The following is an 18,184-nucleotide window of genomic DNA, read 5'->3' on the forward strand; positions in this document are numbered from 1 at the left end:
TATGATGCTGGAATGGTCCATTGGTAAGAGAGAGAGATGACGCAGAAGAGAGAAGATAATTGAAGGAGCATCCTTGAGCAGGAGAGAACCAAGAGCTTTTAACAGGAGGGACACATTGGGGAGCAACAGCACAGATGGAGAAAGTGGGCACTAATGCATAGAGGGGTACCCACTGGATGGTGATTTCCCAGCTGGTGGCTTCTCTTTGTTCAATGGAGAAGAAAAAATGTTCTGTTACCAATTTGCTTTCATCTCCAGATCTACCCTGTATTACTACTCTGTGTTAGTGGACCTGAACCATATAAACATTTCCCTTTTGCCAAGCACATCATGTTAAGGTTTGTCAGCAATGGGTACTGAAGGGAGATTGCAGGAGGAGCTTCTCTTCCTGTTTCTGGTTTGCTCCTCTCAATAGGTTCTTACAGGGCACTGTGGCCAGCACCACATAGCACCTTCCTGCGGGTAGCTTTCCCCAGCCATCCAGAGGGCACCTTACTTCTCTACCATTCACTTAGCCACAAAGTCTGGAGTGGGCTTGGGAACACCAAATCTGTTCCTTGCTAGGCTATCTCAGCTCAGATTGGGTAGCAGTTTCAATATTTCCACATTCTTTAAAATTTTCTTTTTCTCTTAATAATCCCTATAATCCCTTAATAGATAATTCTTTTTTTTTTAAGTTTTTAGTTATTTACTCATTTGAGTAACCTCCACATGCAACATGGGCTCATGACCATGAGATCAAGAATCACTCTTCCGACTGAGCCAGCCAGACGTCCCTACAGTTAATTCTTTATGTTAAATTTTCCTGTTTCAATTACTTTGTGGTCTCTTAAAGGGTTCTGACTTACCTAATAAGTTTCCCCCTAAGAATGTGGGGGAAGGAAAAGAGGAGACTGGGGAGAAATGGGCTGAAAAAGTCTGGAAAAGGGGGTAAATAAATTTGCCAGACAAAAGTAGGATTTCCATTCCACTGTCTGGATGTATTGTAATTTATTTTACCAGTCTCTGGATATTTAGGTTCTTTAAAACACACACACACACACAAACACACACACACACACACACACACACACACACACACACAATGACACAATGTGGATGTAGATGGATACTCTATTAGTCTACCAAGGCTTTTGAAGACACTTTTCTTTCCTTTCCTTTCTTTTCCCTTCCTTTTCTTTCTGTGTATTTATTTTTGACTGCTGTGACTGCTGACTCCTTGAAAAGACTGCCAAAATAAACTGTTGGTAGAACAAAGTCAAGTCTGGGCCCCTAGGTGGCTCAGTCAGTTAAGCAACTGCCTTTGGCTCAGATCATGATCCCAGTGTCCTGGGATGGAGCTCCACATCAGGCTCCCTGCTCAGTGGGGAGCCCGGCTTCTCCCTCTGCCTGCTGCTCCCCTGCTTATGCTCTCTCTCTGTCAAATGAATAAATAAAATCTTAAAAAAAAAAAAAAGAACAAAGTCAAGTTCATTGCTTTTCACAAAAACTTGTAAGGAGGGAGGGATAAGAGAAGTAAGGGAGACTACTGCCTTGACAGTCTTGATAGCATCTTAGAAAGGGGAGGGCAACAGCAGCAGAATATTTATGAGGTTTTTAAAAGTCTGGATTGGATAAGTCTTTTTTTTTTTTTTTTTAAGATTATTTATTTGAGAGAGAGAGCCTGTAGGGGGAGGGGCAAAAGGAGATAATCTCAGGCAGATGCCCTGCTAAGCACAGAGCCCACTGCAGGATTCAATCTGACAACCCTGAGATCATGACTTGAGCCAAAATCAAGAGTCAAGGGGGCTTACTGGGTCGGGGCAAAATTCATGACATAATTTATATAGACATAGCTCTGAATCTTGGATAGGAACAGTCATTTGATGAGGCTGGTAGAGTGATCTGTGTCCTGAGAAGGGCATCTTTATTCTCACGAGGAATAACTGAGCTCGTCTCTGGTTGGGGGAGTGGGGAGAGGACTTTCCAGAAGTTTGAGTTAGGTAAAGTTTCTTAGACATAACAGCCAAAGCCAAATCCCTATAAGAAAAAAATTAAGGGGCTGCTGGGTGGCTCAGTCGTTAAGTATGTGCATTCGGCTCAGGTCGTAATCCCAGGGTCCTGGGACCAAGCCCTGCATCCGGCTCCCTGCTCAGTGGAGACTCTGCTTCTCTCTCTCCCTCTGCCTCTCCGCCTGCTTGTGCTCCCTCTCTCACTGTATCTCTCTGTCAAATCAATGAATAAAATCTTTTAAAAAAATAATAATAATAAATTGTTTTTCATCAAAATGAAACTTCTCTTTGAATGACACTATTAAAAGAATGAAAAAAAGTTATAGACTGGGAGAAAATACTTGCAAATGATATCAGATCGCAAATAAGCATTTTAAAAGATGCTCAATATTCTTCAGGGAAAGGCAAATTAAAAAGCACAGTGAAATGTCACTAAACACCTATTTGAATGTCTGAAGTAAAAATCAAGTGTTGACAAGAATGTGAAACAACCAGAACTCTCAAGCACTGTTGATGGGAATGAAAAATACTACAACCACTCTGGAAAACAGTTTGGCAGTTTCTTACAATGTTAAACACACACCTATCACAAAATGCAGCTTCTAGGTATTTCTACTCCTAGATATTTCCCAAGAGAAATAAAAGCACATGTCCATTCAAAGTCTTATATGAATATTCACAGCAACTTTATTTGTAATAGCCAAACACTGAAACATCCAAATGTCCATTAATGGGTCTATGGATAAACAAATAGCGGTATATCCAAATACGGGAAAATTATTCAGCACTAAAAAGGGAATTAAGTGTTGTTACATACAATGGCATGGATGAATTTCAAAATAATTATGCTAAATGAAAGAAGCCAACAAAAAAAGAGTACATACTGGGGCACCTGGGCATCTTAATCTGACTCTCCCTTTCCGCTCAGGTCATGATCTCCAGCTTGTGGGATCCAACCCCCCCCCCCACCTTGGGCTCCATGATCCACAGGGAAACTGCTTGAGATTCTCTCTCTCCCTCTCCATCTGCCCCTCCCCCCAGCTCTTCCTCACTCTCAAATAAATTAATTAAAATAAATTTTAATTTATTAAAATTCCCTCTCCGTCTCTCTGCCCCTCCCCCTACTCTAAAAATAAGAGAGTACATAGTATACGATTGCATTTAAGCAAATTATAGAAAAATGCAAACTGATGTATAGTGAGAGAAAGAAAGTAGGTGGTTGTTTGGGGATGGGTTTTGCAGGAGGGGTTTGGAGGGCATGAAAGAGACATTATAAAGAAGCACGAGAAAATGTTTGGGGGTGATAAATATATTATCTTTCTTTGCTGTTGTTGTTAAAGATTTTATTTATTTATTTATTTCCAGGGAGCGAAAGAGAGAGAGACCCTTACTGTAAATTGGGATGTCCAATACCACCAGTTTTTTACGCACCGAACTACGTGAGAGAGTAGAAGACTAAGCAAATATATTGTACTAGGAATGGGAGACCCTTCCTTTTTGGAGCATTTTCCGCTCTCTTCGGCCCATTATAAACTGGGAGATTAAACATTTGCATGCTCAGTGAAATCGCTCTACGTGAAGTCCTCGTGAGCCCTGAAAGCCTCTACGGAGTTCCAAAAGTCCCCCCAAGTATGAACTTACATTGTGGCACTTCACCGCAGGCGGCGATGCCAGACCTCTCGGCTCCGCCACACGTTTGGCCAGATGCTGGGGCCACAAAACCGAACACCCGCCCCACCTCTTAGCTGGGGCTCCGCCGCCCGGCGAGCGCCCCCGCAAACCCCCCAAGCAGGGGCGGGGCCAACACCGGAAGAGGCGGGGCCCGGAGCGCCGAAAGGCCGGCGGAAGAAGCTGTGCTTTCTTTTCCGCGCGGCTACGGAAGGATGAGGTTGTGTGAGCCCCAGTCGGCCAAGCGGGCCGGGCGGCAGCGTTTGAGGGCCAGTCGCAGGGCTCTTCGAGGTGGGAGTCCTCGCGGTTTTAGTTCCTACTGTTCCTGCCGGGAACCTGATTCCGTGCCGGAAGCCATGCCTGCCTCAGGCCTTCTGACCTTTGGTGCCCGCGCCCAGGGCTTCCGACCCTTGCCGGAGCTCAGCTGAATGGTCGGCCCGGGAGGCAGCCTTCTCCCCCTGCCGCTGAGTGGACGCGGCTGGAGCTTACTTCCCGGTCGTTGGCTTTGTCGCATTTTTTGAGTAACCAGACGCGACTCTTAACCTGACCCTTCTCTTTTAGTAATCCTGGCTTCAACTGTTCTAACCTCAAGAATTAGTAAAGCGTCTTCTCAGATTCAGGTCGTTCCGAGGTGGGTGGAGGGTACGGCGGGTAGGTTCAGTGCTCCTCCCGCTCTTCTCCGGAGCCCTTTTGTATCTCCAGCAAAGCCTTGTGTGCGGCCTAGACGGTTTTAAGGTCCGCTAAATGGGCTGCGTATTTCCCCTAGTAAGGGAGCATTTTGTAAAATCGGGAAGGAATTAGCTCCAGGAAGTTTGGACAACCTTTATTTAACTATAGTTTGTGATTGGCATTTAAAATTGTTAACAGCTTAGGAACAGTTCTGGTAGTATTTAGTACAGTTAAGTAGTCTCATTTGTGAGTCTTCCTTTCTAGATACGCCAGAGACGTGGTATTGAAGTTGGAGAACAACATGTACTGTATAGCTCTCCGCCCCCGCCCCACAGGCCATAAATGCCTGCTCTACCCTTAGATGTTTGCGTTTGTATAGAGATGTGTATTTCTGGACGTAAGAGGGAAGAAACCAGGTCAGCCGCTAGGAGACTGGAAAAATACTGCCTATTCAAAAACAAGTTATTAATGAATACTTCATCGATGAGACTTGGTAAAATCTTGTGGTTTTGTTCCCTCTCCAAATACGTTGCTGACAACAAGGCAACTGTGATGGCTGAAAAATAGTTTATATTTGGTATTAGTCATTATTTTGAGGCCTAAGGGGCTTGAATCCAATTTTTATTGATAAATACTGGGATTTTAAAAAATTTTTCAGTCTAATATTTGGTAAAAATATTGATAATGTAGGTAATTCCTGAAGCATAATAAATACAGAGGGTACCAAACCATTAATTGTGATTTTACCAATACAATAGCATCTCATTCTTTCCCGTCCCATTCTCCTGCCTTCCATCCTGAGACGCCTCTTATCTGGGCTTTTTGTCGCTCTCTGCTTTTTGAGCTGAGTGGGACAGATAGTTTCATTCCAGGTATGTATCTCTAAACATTCTTAGAGGCTACACAGATGGGATTATGCATGTAGTTGTCAGTAGTTTTCATGAATCTCATTACACTGAAATTTTCCAGTTGGAATTATTCATAACTAATAGTTTGTATTCCTAATACTGATTATGTGAAATTATTTCCAGACTTGAAAATGATAAATTGTTTTGCAAGGTCCAGCATTTGGTGTGTCTTCATAAATCATTTCCAGTAGCTGTCTGGTTCAATGATTTATCCTCCTGGGGTGCTGTGGGATATGATCTGTGGTCCTGGCCATTACCTTTGCACTGCCTAAGTGTGCTTTCAGGCAACCTGGGACTTAATTCCACAAGACTGTCCAATAATGATGCCAATATAATGTATCTGCTGTAAAACTATATTAGATTTGCCATTGTGATGCTTTGGTTAGAGGTCTGCACACTTGCTTTTATATATCTAACCTTTAACCTGATTCATATCTCATCCTTGTCAAGCTCTGAGACAGAAAAGCAATGGCCAGGTACTCATTAGGACCATCATGTCTTAAAATCGATACTGCTACAGTAAAGAACCATCATATGTATCCACCATTTTTCCTATTCATGCTAATAAACCCGTTTCCAGCTTGGAGAGATCATTTATAGAATTATTAGGGCCCGAACAGTCAAAAATACTAAAATGCTCAAATCATTATAGAGATTTTAAATTTGGGGTTTATCTGTTTTGACTATCAAAAAAAGAATTAAGCAGAAAATACTTTGCTCATTAGAGGTGTGTTAAACAACAGGAAATTTTTCCAGTATCTGGCCTCAATGTTAGTAGTTTTTATTAAGAACTTAGTTGGGAGTCAGGAAGGTTGCAAATATTACTACGTTTATGGTTCCTGATAAGAAGGAAAAAATCTTACTGGACCATTTTTACATATTAGGTGCCAAACGAACAGATGCAAGTGCCAGTGAGAACTCAAAATACTTTGAATTTCCAGGTGCAGCAGAGCCTATGAGGTGAAGGTGAATGAAGGTCATCCTGTTTTCCAGAAACTGCTCACAGGATGGCTGTGATAAAACCACTAGGAGCACAACTGCACGTAATGAGGTACCAAATTTAGTGTTCACTGTGTGCTTTTTATGTTTAATACATTTTTGACATAGGTTTAAATTAAAACTGGCACAGTGATGACTTAAATTACTTTTTGCCGTTTACCCAGCTGAGGGTTTCTTTGAAGATACAATTTTAAGACTGAGATGCCAGTAACCTATATTGTTTAGGTGAATTACACAAGTATAATGCAATTTTTAATTAAAATGGGTGAAATGTTCTTTTCAGCGTATAGGTAGCTGCAGATGAATATTCAAGTCCAAAACTGTCATGGTTAAAATTCATTGCCTCAAGTAAGTAAGTATGATTTGTCAAGTAATCACAGCTATTAATAATTCAAAAGTATCTGAAACTCCAGTGGGCTAGGGCCATTTCCTGTAAAATTGCCTGTGTATGTCAGAAGTATGGTTTCTTTTTGATTCTTGACTATGGAATGATTTTCACTATTGGTTTCTGATTTTTTTTCTAGAGGCATGCAGTTGGAAGGAAAAATGAAGAATTGGTCAAGAAGACATGAATTGAAACATGATAAAATTAATATTTTATTTAACATTGATCACCTCACAATAAATGATGTAGAAAAATACATCTTTGAGTACTTGTAATTACCAGTCAATAATGCCTGTTACCTTTTAAATATCTCTAAACCGCTCCATTTTCATAATCACTAGTCAGACTCGTTTTTAACATTCTTTAAGGATACGGTGTTCTTGTCAATAACTAGCTCATTTGTGGATGATTCCCTTTGAGAAGGCAGTCACCCAGGGAGACATTCTAGTACCTCCAGTTCTCCTGCTCTTTCTTGCCTTAGGGGATTTCAGCAAACTAGATAACCATAAGGTTTCCCCCAGAACCTGCTATTATACCTAAAAAACAAGTATTTTGGAATCGCCTGATGACCTATGGAGTTTGTTTAAAATTTAAATCTTATTCTTTGTTTTTACCTTTGAATAAAAAAGTAACCCTGGGGTACCTAGGTAGTGCAGTTAGTTGGGCATCTGACTCGGATTCTACTCAGGTTGTGAGATGAAACCCAGCATCAGGCTCTGCACTGAGCATGGAGTATGCTTAGGCTCTCCTCTCCCTCTGCTCCCCCTCCCTCATTCTCGCTCATGAGTAAATCTTAATAACATTTTTTTTTAAAGTCAATTGCTCTGAAAAAAATAATTCTGATCCATTATTAGAACAAATAATGTTACATTAAGGAAAATAGTGACTGGATGACTGTCCAGTCTGTCCAGGACTTGAGGATTTACAAGAATTCTAAAACTTGGGGCTGCCTGGGTTGCTCAGTCGGTTAAGTGTCTGCCTTTGGCTCAGATCATGATTTCAGGGTCCTGAGATTGAGTCCCACACTGGGCTGTCTGCTAAGCAGGGAGTCTGCTTCTCCCTCTCACGCTCCTTTTGTGCTTGTTCTCAAATAAATAAATAGAAGTTTCCAAAAAAATTCTAAAACAATTCCTAACTGGAGGTTTAGGTAAATCTTGCTTTTCCCCTCTTGAGTCCCACAGTATATATTGACCTGCCTTTATCCAAGTTACAATTTCAATATGGCAAGTCAAACAGTACAAAACCTGTATAGCAACAAAGACGCCACAAAATAAGGTCTTAACTAGAATTACAGAACTTCAATATGTAAATTGTTTTTGAAAACTAGCTTTGCTTTCTAAACAGGAGTATCTGTGATTAGTGTATATTCACTATTTTTGAATGATTTGTCAAAGGTCCATAGAGAAACCTGTCCCATCTTTCTGGTTAAGAAGCTCCATGAGGTACCAGTTTCTAAAGAATCAGCATGGTAGTATCTGGGTGAAATTTTGGCAATTTTGTAATGACATTTAACTTTCAGTAAGATTTATTTATTTTATATATATATTTTTTAATTTTATTTTATAATTTCTCTTAAGCTTTGAAAAATGAAAAGGATTTGGGGATTTTACAAGTTAAGCATATTTTCTCAGTCTTACTCTCCCCAACCCACCCCTGCCCCACCTTTCAGAGTAGATCTTTTCCCTCCAAAAACAAAGGGTTTGCAGATTGGTTTCTTTGCCTTTTGGAACCTTTCCTGTAACCAATTAGGTTTAAAGAGCCAATTCTTGCCCTTTGATTTGATTTAAATTACCTTTTTTCATTTAACCTGGCTTAAGAAATGGGGAATATCCAAGCTTTCCCTTATTCAATAATTAGGGCTTCCAAAATGATAGAATGGACATAACAGTATATAATACAGTATAAAATCTTAAATTTGAGGCTTCTGTTTATAGAAACTGCTGTCGTCCAGTTCACAGGTGCATGAAAAATGGTTTAAAATGACTTGTAGGTAAATATTTTCATTTAAAGTGTTGTTGCCATCTTGTGACAAATAGAGGGAACTACATAAAAGTGATTTTTTACATTGCTTGGTTTGTAAGTTTTTCATATTGAGACCATATTTCATACACTTAGGATAGCATTCTAATGTATTATTATACATAGTATTACCTGAAGCATTACTTCAAAATCACACTTTCCTACTGCTTAAATATGAAGAAAATATCCTCAGATTGGCTCTTCATCGCTAGTGAAAAGAGCTGTCCCAGGTCCATATGTGGTAATAAACTGTTGGAGCTGCTGTTGGCACTGAGTCAGATAGATGTCCCTTTGCTCTAAATACTCTTCATTATACAATTCAAATGGAAATACTGCATTTGGAGCAACACAAAATACAGTGGCCCCTAAGTAAAGAAGGAAAAAAAAGTGTTAATGAGAATTCCTTCAAACGCTAAATGTGAAAATCATGTTTTTCAACAAAATAGTATGTTTTAAAATTAAGTTCTGACCTATTTAATAGAATATTTCAATAATCATTTAAAGCTGACCTGTTTCTGAGATTCATGAGATAGTTTCAGTACATGCACAAACTTACCAGTGCCAAAAAGAAATATGTTGATTACATTTTAAAGTTCAGAAACTACAGAAATTTGTTATCTGTTGACTTAGTCATTACAGTTTTGAACCTGAGCAGTGATCTGAGGAGGTGGAAGAAGTAGGGAGAGAAGCTATTAGAAGGTATGGAAACACTCTGATAAAGGTTAAATGGATGATTGAGGATAAAGACATCATTGTATGTTTTTCAATTATTTAAAACCATTGACATAAAGGCAGACATCAGCCTATGGAACAGAATATAAAGCCTGAAAATAACCCCTCAAATATATGGTTAGATGATTTTTTATAAGGGTGCCAAGACCAATGGGGAAAGGACAGTTTCCAACAAATGGTACTGGGAAAACAATATCCACATAAAAAAGAATGAAGTTGGTCCCTTACCTTATAGCAGACTAAAACATAAGAACTAAAAAACAAAAAATTGGGGAAATGCTTCATGACATTGGATTTGGCAGTGATTTCCTGAATACAACATTACAAGCACAGGGAACAAGAAGAAACTGGTAAATTAGACTACTTCAAAATAAAAAAAAACTTGTGCATCAAACATTATAATCAACAGAGTGAAAAGGCAACCCGTGGAATGGGAGAAAATATTTGGGAATCATATCTAATAGGTGATCTATAACTCAACAAGAAGAAAACAACCCAATTCAGAAATGGGCAAAAGAGAAACAGACATTCTTCCAAAAAAGATATACAAGTAGCCAATAGGCAACATGAAAAGATGGTCAACATTACTTTAGAAAAATGCTGAGATACTGCCTCACACCCATAAGGATGGCCACTACAAAAAAATAAATAAATAAATAAATAAATGTTAACAAATTTGTGAAGAAAAGCAAATGAAATGTTGGCAAAGTCCTTGTGCACTGTTGGTGGGAATGTAAAATGTAAACCCCTATGGAAAACAGTATGGTGTTTTATCCAAAAAATTACTATATGATCCAGTGATTTCATTTATGGGTATATACCCAAAAGAATTGAAACCAAGTTCTCAAAGAGGTAAGTGTATACTCATGTTAACAGCATTATTCATAATAGCCAAAGGTAAAAGCAATCTAAGGTTCATTGTTGTATGAATGGATAAAGAAAATGTGTGTGTGTATACATACATACATACATATATACATACACTAGAATATTCAATCTTGAACAAGAAAGAAATTCTAATACATACAATACAACATGGATAAACCTTGAGGACATTATACTAAGTGAAGTAAGCAGGACAAAATAGGACAAACACATGATTCCACTTATATGAGGCACATAGAGAAGTCAAATTTATAAAAATAGGAAGAATGGTGGTTGCAGGGCCTGGGGGAGGGGGAGATTGGGGAGTTATTGTATATTGGGTACAGAGTTTCAGTTAGGGTAAATGAAAAGGTTATAGAGAAGTATGGTGTCAACAGTGTGAATGTACTTAATACCACTGAACTGTATACTTAAAAATGGTTAAGATAGTAAATGTTATATATTTTTTACCACAATATAGAAGAAAAAAAGAACTGACTGTTACTGTAGGAATTAAGCTCTTAAATTCTTTTTCGTTGTTGATTCATTGAATGAACAGTGAACAGTGAACAGTCACACTGTGACTGGCCAGATGTAGAGTGGGTAGCCAAGCAGACAGTGCCACTTTTCCTAGAGCCATCTGTCATCAATTAACAATTATATAGCCTCGGATTTCTGAAGCCTGACTTCTGTGACTGCTCCCTTTACTACTTCCTTTATATTACCTGAATCTTTGCTGTCCCTTGAGACACTGCTTTCTTCCCCGTGGCTGTCTCAGATGAAGCTGCTTTTTCTCAAAACACCTCATACCTTACTATCACAAGACAGAGACAGTGCCTAACTTGCTGCCCCTTTGTAGCAAGACCAGACCATTCTCAACCCTGCTTTTCTCTGAATAAAAATCTCTCCTCTAATGTCTAGTGCCACCTGGCTTTATTACCCTTTCTCTTCCATGGTAAAGTCATCAACCAGTTCTCAGCACAAGGCTCATATCTCCTCCCTTCCCTAATGCTTGCCTTTCCATGATTTCCATGTGAATTACTCCTTTAACTTCAGAACTACGGTCTTGACCTTTTCCCTTCTACCTCTACTACGCATAGGAAGGTCACAGGAAACTGATCACCAAAAACTTACTTCAAAACCATTAGTTCAGGGATGCCTGGGTGGCTCAGTTGGTTAAGCAGCTGCCTTCGGCTCAGGTCATGATCCCAGTGTCCTGGGATCGAGTCCCACATCGGGCTCCTTGCTCAGCAGGGAGCCTGCTTCTCTCTCTGTCTCTGCCTGCCACTCTGTCTGCCTGTGCTAGCTCTCGCTCGCGCGCTCTCTCTCTCTCTCTGACAAATAAGTAAATAAAATCTTAATAAAATAAAATAATTTAAAAAAAAAAACCAACCATTCGTTCAGATGTCCCTCTTCCCTGCACTACCTTTTATACTTCCAGCTTCCAGGTCTTTTATCTCCAAGGCCTCTAATCAGCTTTCTTCAATTCACTCCCCTTATTTATTTATTTACTTATTTATTTAAAAAACTTTTTAAAAAGTATTTTATTTATTTATTTATCAGAGAGAGAGAGCACAAGCAGGCAGAGTGGCAGGCAGAGGCAGAGAGAGAGAAGCAGGCTCCCCGCAGAGCAAGGAGCCCAATGCAGGACTCAATCTCAGGACCCTAGGATCATGACCTGAGCTGAAGGCAGTACCTTAACCAACTGAACCACCTAGGGGTCCCTCACTTCCTTCTTTTAAAGGAAGAATCTCTGCCAAGCCAGTCCCCCAACTTCTTTGCCCCTCTACAACACTCTGTCACACTCAAATATTAAAACCTCAACTCTACACGAGCACATTTGCTTTATGCTTGCACTTGGGCTGCTAGGCAGAAAATCACCTAATTGGCATTTCTTGGTTTCACTTTAAATGAACCACAGAAACCTCAGCTGGATGGGAACTTGCACTGCCAGACAACCCTGCTGGGTTTGTCTAGCACAACTGTCCCCCACAACATGACTATTATATTCCATTCTTCTCTCCTCAAACATTTTGTTTTAGCTGATGACCTTGTGTAGAGTATATGACCAAATCTACAGAACTAATTCTGTATCCATTTGTCTTCCCTCCTATAAAGCGAACTGTCTTTTCTATTAGAGCCCAATTCTTTCACATGTGCTCTGGATCCCATCCTCTCTCACCTTGTTAAGGATTTTACTCCTTTGATCTTCCCCCAGTTCTGTAGTGTCATTTGTTTACTCCCTATTGCACATCATAAGATCTATTTATTCTTTTTTTTTAAAGATTTTATTTATTTGTTTGACAGAGATCACAAGCAGGCAGAGAGGCAGGCAGAGAGGCAGGCAGAGAGAGAGAGGGGGGAAAGCAGGCTCCCTATTGAGCAGAGACCCGGATGCGGGGCTTGATCCTAGGACCCTGAGATCATGACTTGAGCCGAAGGCAAAGGCTTTAGCCCACTGAGCCACCCAGGCGCCCCAGATCTATTTATTCTTAAAAAAAAAAAAAAAAAACTAGGGCACCTGGATGGCTTAGTCGTTAAGCGTCTGCCTTTGACTCAGGTCATGATCCTGGGGTCCTGGGATTGAGTCCCACATCGGGGTTCCTGCTCAGCAGGGAGTCTCCTTCTCCTTCTCCTTTTGCTGCTCTCTCTCTCCCTCTCTCTGTCAAATAAATAAATAAATAAATAAATAAATAAAATCTTAAAAAAATACATATCCTTTCTTGGACCACACCTCCTTCTCTGGATAATACCCTCTTTTTCTTCCTCATCTTTAGAGTCAAACATCTCAAAGTTTTCTGTGTGTATCCCACCCAAATCCCACTCCACTGAAGTAGCTCTGATCACAGACACCTTACCCCCTAGACTGCCAAATCTAATCTTCTATAACTACACGTGATTTTCTTTCTACATTTTAGCTGCTACTTCTCAGTGTCCTTTGTTAGTTCCTCCTAACTCAACCCCATTTCTAAATATTGAAATTCTTCAAGGGCAGTCCTTGGAGTTCTTAGTATAATCTCCTTCTAGGTGATTTCAAGTGACTTCATCCATTCCATGGCTATGAGTGCCATCTCTGTGCTGATGGTTCCCAAATTAAATTTCTAAATTAGAATTCTCATCTAAACTCCAGATTCTTGTATGTCTATTGGTACCTATGTAGGATGCCTCAAACTTGTATCTATCATTTGGTTCTTCTCCCTACCCTTCTTCTCCTTTTTCCCTAGACTTGGTAAATGGCACCATGATTCACTCAGTTGCTCAAGGCAGAAGCTTGGGAGTTTTCCTTAATTCTTCCCTCTACCCTCTGTCCCAGCTTCTAAATCTAGTTCATAAGCACAATCTATTAGTTTCTGTATCCAAAAAAAAAAAAAAAAAACCTTTTAAAAAAAGAGTATGTATGATAAAACAAATTAAAAATAAAAATATTTTTATATCATTCCTCTTACTTAGGGTTGGTTGGGAACCAATATTTTACTCTCTTAGTACATACAATTAATTCAGGATGATAATTAACATTTTATGGAGATCACGGACCTATAAGATATACTTCATAAAACTTACTATTCATTTCTCTAAGCAAAAGGGTATAAAGCACATACACATAAAAATTTTTATAGAATTTAGAGATTCATGAGCCCCTAGAACTCTCTAAGTATTCATGAATTTCAGGTTAAGAATGCTTGATTTAGATAATTATAGAATAACGTTCTAATGTTCTAAGGAATCTCTGCAAAAAGTTATTACCATATAAACTGAATTTAAGGCAAATTTAAGCACTGAACATACATACACAGAAAAGCCAATGTTAATACATACTTTAATTCCTAACGTTGGAACCAAAGTTTGGTTTCAAGGATGGTTATATTTTATCAAAATTAATGTCTCATCCAATTCAACAAAGACCTTTGTGAGAATAACTCTCTTTACTCTTACCTTAAGAGCCCTTTAATGTTTTTATTAGCAAAACCATAATAAGCTCAAATTAGTTTCAAATAATTAAATGCTATAGTCACAGGATTAGTATAGCTAGCAATTCAGAAAGGTGGTGATGCCATGATCACATTTTCTTTAGCTTTGTGCCTAACTCCATTGAGGGGGACTGCTTGACAATTAAATGTTACATGCTATTTTAAAAGGAGGATGAATTTAAAATCACTTCCTGTGTTGTATTAAGTACATGTTTTTACAGAATTCTAAAAGCATTACAAAAGTTCAAATATCCAAGTAATCATACACAATAAGCAACTTAACAGATGATACTACCTATAAACAATTAGTAAGTGTTCAAATTCAAACAGGTCTTATCTAATAAAAATTTATTATTCTTTAAAATAATATTTAAAATATATATAACATTTTATTTTAACAGACTAAGAATATTTAAATATAATTATTTATAGTGACCATTAACAAATGTAATAATTACCATATTTCAGTGTAAGAGATGTTTCAAATAATAAGGCTGCAATCAGTGCATCTTCTTTAAGCACTTTACTCCTTAAGTTCAGTCGAGCATGGGCTTCAGCTAGGGAAACTCTGAAAAAGAAAATAGATGCTAATCAAAATATGTTGATATTATAAAGATAATATATTTTTTGGCAGGAACAAACCAAGACATATGTGTACATAAGCCATACTTTAAAGATCAGCTTATTTTTACTTTAAAAAATTTTAGATTCTTTTCAAAGCATGTTTTTCCTACTAAGTTCAATAGACTATTCCAGAAAAAGCAAATATCCTGACTTGTTATCAAAGACTTGGTTTCCACCCTGACTTATCTTCATTTTTATTATTCTACACCCTCTTCCCCAAGTTCTGTTCAGATAAATACACAGTTGGGAAAATTAACCTAACTAAATATCTCTTATAGATATCTTTGGTGTTTTCTTCCAGTTCTTCATCTATTTAAAGTCCTCATAGAATCTTGAAATTTTAGTTTTGGAAGAGACCTCAAAGTTCAGGCTCCTATTAGATAATTCCATTTTCTCTACAATATCCCAGGCTACTTATTGTCCAGTCTCTTCTAAACTTTTCCTAGGGCTCACTAGGAATCCAGTCCTTTATCTTTTATTTTTAAATTAACCTGTGATTACCTAAAAATTTTCTCTCAAGCTCTCATTAGGTATATGTAATGTATTTGAATGATCGCTGAGCTTGGAAATTAGAAAACATGGGCTAAGTCTTTAGAATTTACCAGCTCTGTGACTTCATATATATCATTTACTTTCTGGAATTTTTTTGAAGCTCAGGTATAAAATGGGAACAATAATAATTCACAGTTATTATAATTTCAAATAAAGCACTTGCAAATTTTGGGGCTCACCCACAAAGATTATATAAATTAAAGCTGAAACTGGTTTCACTGAAATTTCTATCCATTGGTCCCTAGTTTTATTTTCTGCAATTATAAAACAAACCTAATACTTCTTAAATATGACAGCTCTTCAAATATTCAAAGACAACTTTCCTATTTGCCCTATGTTTTCTTTTCTCTAAGATAAAATATTCCTAGCTCTTTTATTGTGTCCTAAGATGTAATTTTCAGGACCTTCACTATTCTGGCTACTTTCCTCATGACCAGATTTGGCTAATATTCTTTTTCAGTTAAGTGTGATTTAACCAGCAATGCAGAGGTGAGGCAGAACTAGCATTTTTTTTTTTACTCTAGATACTATATTCTATTATAAAACCTGAATTCGAAGTATTATTAACAGCCATATTACATTGTTTACCCATATTAAACATAAAAAGAATGAACTCTCAAGTCTTTTTCATATTAAGACATCAACCATGGAGCGCCTGGGTGGCTCAGTGGGTTAAGCCTCTGCCTTTAGCTTAGGTCATGATCTCAGGATCCTGGGATTGAGCCCCGCATCGGATTCTCTGCTCAGCAGGGAGCCTGCTTTCCCCTCTCTCTCTCTGCCTGCCTCTCTGCCTACTTGTGATCTCTGTCTGTCAAATAAATAAAAGCTTTAAAAAAAAAAAAAGACATCAACCTTTTCTTATCCATTCATACTTGGTTAGACCAAGATCATCATTTGAGTCTATGGAGATCTCTCCGGAGTTGTTTATTTTCAAATCTGACTATCATGTTCCTGATGTCCTCACCTAAGCTCCTCCTAAAAATGTTGACCACAACAGAATATGTATAAGACCCTTCAGGGAAAGAGAAGAGAGTACTATTCAGCTCTACTCCAGAAAAGCAAGGATGGTGTTATTAGGTACCTGTTTAAAGAAGCAGGAGAAAAATTTAAAGTTTATGACTCTTCTGAGTTCATTTACTTTGCTATTTCGTAAACCCCATCTCCAACTCTAGTGTTTATTTCTACAATGGGAAGAAGTAGAGTTACTACATTGAATTTAACTCTGCTTTATTTTTGGACCAATATAGTCAAATGTAAACTGAGGCTATATGAGTTTAAGGAAATATCTTTTTGCTACAGAGGAAAAAAATGAGACAACAGGATTTTCAAGATTTTGAGTATTTAAGTACTGATTTGAATATTTTCTTTTCTTTTTTTTTAAAGATTTTATTTATTTATTTGACAGACAGAAATCACAAGTAGGCAGAGAGGCAGGCAGAGAGAGAGGAGAAAGCCGGCTCTCCACAGAGCAGAGAGCCCGATGCGGGGCTCGATCCCAGGACCCTGGGATCATGACCTGAGCTGAAGGCAGAGGCTTTAACCCACTGAGCCACCCAGGCGCCCGAGTATTTTATTTTCTTATTTAAAAAAAAAAAAATTTTGGAGGCGCCTGGGTGGCTCAGATGCTTAGGCGTATGCCTTTGGCTCAGGTCATGATCTTCAGGTCCTGCCATCGAGCCCCATGTCAGGCTCCCACCCAGCTCAGCAGGGAGCGTGTTTCTCCCTTTCTCTCTTTCTGTCCCCCTGCTTGTGCTCCCTCTCTCTCTCAAGTGAATAAATAAAATCTTTAAAAAAGGAACCCCTTTAAAATTAATTAATTAATTAATTAAAGTAAAAAATAATTTTTTTAGGTAGGCTCCATGCCCAATGTGGGGCTTGCACTCATGACCCCAAGATCAAGAGCTGCATCGTTCACCAACTGAGCCAGCAAGGCACCCCTGATTTGAGTATTTTAAATATTCCTTCGGAAAATGGCAAACATTACAAAATTCCATTTACCATTTTAAAACATGACAGCTGATGTCTACCTTCTCTTATTTTCAGGAATTTTTTCAGCTCTATGAAGATAAATATACAGCTAGGAAAGTTAATTAAACATATTTATCTCTTGTAGACCCATATATGACATTTCCTGCCAGTCCTTCACTTATTTTATATTGCAGTTATAACAAGATATTTATTTATTTATTTAATGGATTATTCTACTCCTGGTCCTACTTCATGATTTGTTTGAAATTACACATTAATTTATAGCAAATGAATAATGGTTTATCAATAGGGGACTGTTTAAATTATGGTACAGCCACACTGTAACACAGTACAGAATAATGTAATTCCTTATGTTCTGATAATATTATAATACAATATGTAAATCATTCATGATTCCATTTGGGCAAAAGGAAAATATCTATCTCTGTACTCATACAGATCCACATGAATATAGAGATAGATATTTACATATCTAGTCATATAGATAGATATTTATATTTAGATCTTTCTCAACTTATAATGGGTTTACATCCCAATAAACCCACTGTAAACTGAAAATATCACAAGTCAAAAATGCATTTAATACACCTAACCTACCAAACATAGCTTACCCTAGACATTCTGAAAACACTTACATTAGCCTACAGTTGGGTAAAATCATCTAAACAAAGCCAACTTTATAACAAAATGTTGACTATCTCACATAATTTACTGAATACTGCACTGAAAGTGAACCATAGAGTGGCTGTAAGGATACAGAATGGTTGTCTGTGTACCATTTGTTTACCCTTTTAATCTCATAGCTGACTAAGAACT

General features: G+C 38.2%; 1 long non-coding RNA gene across 1 annotated transcript; it reads left to right on the forward strand.

Annotated features, from left to right (window-relative positions):
* The first annotated feature begins 3,803 nt into the window (after nucleotides 1-3,803).
* LOC308342035 lies at nucleotides 3,804-6,876 on the forward strand. The gene is made up of 4 exons (XR_013966743.1): nucleotides 3,804-3,950; nucleotides 6,178-6,287; nucleotides 6,519-6,583; nucleotides 6,760-6,876. It is a non-coding gene; the product is annotated as an uncharacterized lncRNA (long non-coding RNA).
* The last annotated feature ends 11,308 nt before the right edge of the window (nucleotides 6,877-18,184 follow it).

The sequence above is a fragment of the Martes martes genome, assembly GCF_963455335.1.
Source record: "Martes martes genome assembly, chromosome: 4".
In the NCBI taxonomy this organism is placed as follows: Eukaryota; Metazoa; Chordata; class Mammalia; order Carnivora; family Mustelidae; genus Martes; species Martes martes.